The 3,255-nt window shown below is 50.0% G+C and overlaps 1 pseudogene; it reads right to left on the minus strand.

Annotated features, from left to right (window-relative positions):
* Positions 1 to 220: 220 nt before the first annotated feature.
* LOC147690038 (18S ribosomal RNA) lies at positions 221 to 3,039 on the minus strand (annotated as a pseudogene).
* Between the last annotated feature and the right edge of the window lie 216 nt (positions 3,040 to 3,255).

Below are 3,255 nucleotides of genomic sequence, written 5' to 3' on the forward strand. Positions count from 1 at the left end.
GGATTGGGGGAGCACCTACCCCCCATCTCCCAGTACCTCATGGGTACATCAGTCAAGCCCTCCCTGGGTGGAGGAGCCCAACCCGAGGCCCGTCCTGGCCCAAGCACCCCAGCGACCACAGCCTGCTCCACCAGCCAGGGAAGGACTGAGCCCTGTGCCTACAGGTGGATGTTCCATTTTGGAGGCAGGATATGGTTTTGAACTTGGGCCGCTCCCCCGTTAATGATCCTTCCACAGGGTCACCTACGGAAACCTTATTATGACTTTTACTTCCTCTAGATAGTCAAGTTTCATCGTCTTCTTGGCACTCCACCAGTGCCATTGCTGACCCCGGTAGGGCCGATCCGAGGACGTCACTATACCATCCAATCGCTAGTAGTGATATGCAGTGTGTACAAATGGCTGGGAATTAATCAATTCAAGCTTATACCCGCACGTACTGGGGATGCCTCGTTCATGGGAAATAATTGCAATCCCCACTCCCTATTACGATTGAGGTTCAGCACCTTACCCGCACATGATGGCGAAGGTTAGACATGCGCTGATCCGTTCAGTGTAGTGTGTGTGCAGCCACTGACATCTAAGGGCATCACAGACCTGTTATTGCTCAATCATGTGTGAGTGAATGCCGCTTGTCCCTCTAACAAGTTGGACGCTGACTGTTGGGGTTTGTGTAACTAGTTGGCATGAGGAGTCTCACTCGTTATTGGAAATAATCAGACACATTACTCTACCAACTAAGAACATCTATGCACTTCCACCCACAGAATCGAGAATAGAGCTATCAACCTGTCAATCCTTTCTGTGTCTGGGTGAGGTTTCCTTGTTGAGTCAAATTAAGCTGCATGCCCTACTCCTGGTGGTGTCCTTCCTTCAATTCCTTTAAATTTCAGCTTAGCAACCATACTCCCCCCCCCCCCGACCCAAAGACTTTTGATTTCCCGGGAAGCCGCTCAGCGGGTCATGGTAATAATGCTGCTGATCGCAAGTCGGCATTATTGATGGTCTGAACTACATTGGTATCTGATCGTCTTCGAACCTCCAACTATCGTCATTGATGAATGAAAATTTTCTCGGCATTTTTTTTTGTTTTGGTTCATCTTGCGCCTGTCCAAAAATGTTACCTCTCACGGCACAATATTAATGCCCCGGGCCGCCTCTCTTAATCATGGCATCAGTTCCGAAAACTAACAAAATAGAACCAGAGTCCTATTCTATTATTCCTAGCTGAAGTATTCAGGCGACCTGCCTGCTTTGAACACCCTAATGTTTTCAATGCAAATGCTTTGGACCCCCAGGACACTCTGTCAAGACTATAAAGGGGACATCAAGCGGCAGGGGCTGGGACAGGTGATAGCTCACCTCAAGGAAGACCGCCTGCTCGATCCCAAGATCCAACTACAAGCTTTTTAACCGCAGCAACATTAATATAAGCAATTGGGGCTGGAATTACCATGGCTGCTGGCACAAGATTGGCCGCTTTGTTCGGCATAAGTTGGCAGGGTATGCTCAGACGTGAGTCTCTTGCTCACTTTGCCACTGGATTCAAGCAAGCCGGGCTAAAGACTGCTGAAATGCCAGAAACCCGACCTCGGAAGCTTGTTTCCGGTCCAGGGTAGGCATGGCTTGGCAGTTCGGGCTGGACTGTTCCCTTGAGGCACAGGGTCAGACTGATTTGCATACGGCCATGTCTGAACTGGGGTGGCAGAGTGGGCTAAAGAACGGTGATGGATTAAACCCTGATCTGTTGACTGGGTGTGAGTGTTTGATTGGTTCAGATGCTCCGTCCATCACCACCCCCTTTTGTACCGCTTTGTTCGCCATAAGTTGGCAGGGTATGCTCAGACGTGAGTCCCTTGCTCACTTTGCCACTGGATGCAAGCAAGCTAGGCTGAAGACGGCTGAAATGCCAGAAACCGGTCCTCGGAAGCTTGTTTCCGGTCCAGGGAAGGCATGGATTGGCAGTTCGGGCTGGACTGTTCCCTTGAGGCACAGGGTCAGACTGATTTGCATACGGCCATGTCTGAACTGGGGTGGCAGAGTGGGCTAAAGAACGGTGATGGATTAAACCCTGATCTGTTGACTGGGTGTGAGTGTTTGATTGGTTCAGATGCTCCGTCCATCACCACCCCCTTTTGTACCGCTTTGTTTGCCATAAGTTGGCAGGGTATGCTCAGACGTGAGTCCCTTGCTCACTTTGCCACTGGATTCAAGCAAGCCGGGCTGAAAACGGCTGAAATGCCGAAACCGGTCCTCGGAAGCTTGTTTCTGGTCCAGGGAAGGCATGGCTTGGCAGTTCGGGCTGGACTGTTCCCATGAGGCACAGGATCAGACTTATTTGCATATGGCCATGTCTTTACTGGGGTGGCAGAGTGGGCTAAAGAACGGTGATGGATTAAACCCAGATCTGTTGACTGGGTGTGAATGTTTGATTGGTTCAGATGCTCCGTCCATCACCACCCCTCTTTTGTACCACAAGACTTGCCCTCCAATAGATTCTCATTTAAGAATTTAAAGTGTACTCATTTCAATTACAGGGCCTCAAAAGAGTTCTCTTTGTTATTTTTCATCACTGCCTCCCCGAGTCGAGATGGGGTAATTTGCGCACCTGCTGCCTTCCTTGGATGTGGCAGCCATTTCTCAGGCTCCCTCGCTGTAACTGAACCCGGATTCCCTGTTATCCGTGGTCATTATAGGTACAGAAAGTAGCATCAAAAGTTTATAAGGCAGACATCCGAATGCATCATCACCATCACAGGGAGGTGCGATCGGCCTGAAGTTATCTAGAGTTACCAAAGCAGCAGGGGGAGCCCAGATTGGTCTTGGTCTGATAAATGTACATATCCTGGGAGGTTAGCACTCATCAACATGTATTATGTCTTGAAATATCACAGTTATCCAAGTAACAGATGAAACGATCAAAGAACATAACTGATTCATTGAGCATTTCACAGTTCCACTGTACTGGCTGCGTGTACTTACACAAGCATGGCTTAATCTTTGAGACAAGCATATGCTACTGGCAGGATCAACCAGGTAGACACACCACCTTGACAGATTGTCAGGAGCCATGTGCCCATCCCAGGCCAACCTTCGCACACCTCTGGAGCTTGCTGGGGAACTGCACCCATTTGGGGGGGGGTTTGATGGGGTCACAGGTGTGGTCGTACAGACACCAGCAGGCCCACCATCTCTACAGAAGGGAGAGGCAGGCCGAGGTGCAGCGTGAGTTAGACACGAGTGTGCTGGCCTGGG

The sequence above is a fragment of the Lissotriton vulgaris genome, chromosome 9 (assembly GCF_964263255.1).
Source record: "Lissotriton vulgaris chromosome 9, aLisVul1.2, whole genome shotgun sequence".
Taxonomy (NCBI): domain Eukaryota; kingdom Metazoa; phylum Chordata; class Amphibia; order Caudata; family Salamandridae; genus Lissotriton; species Lissotriton vulgaris.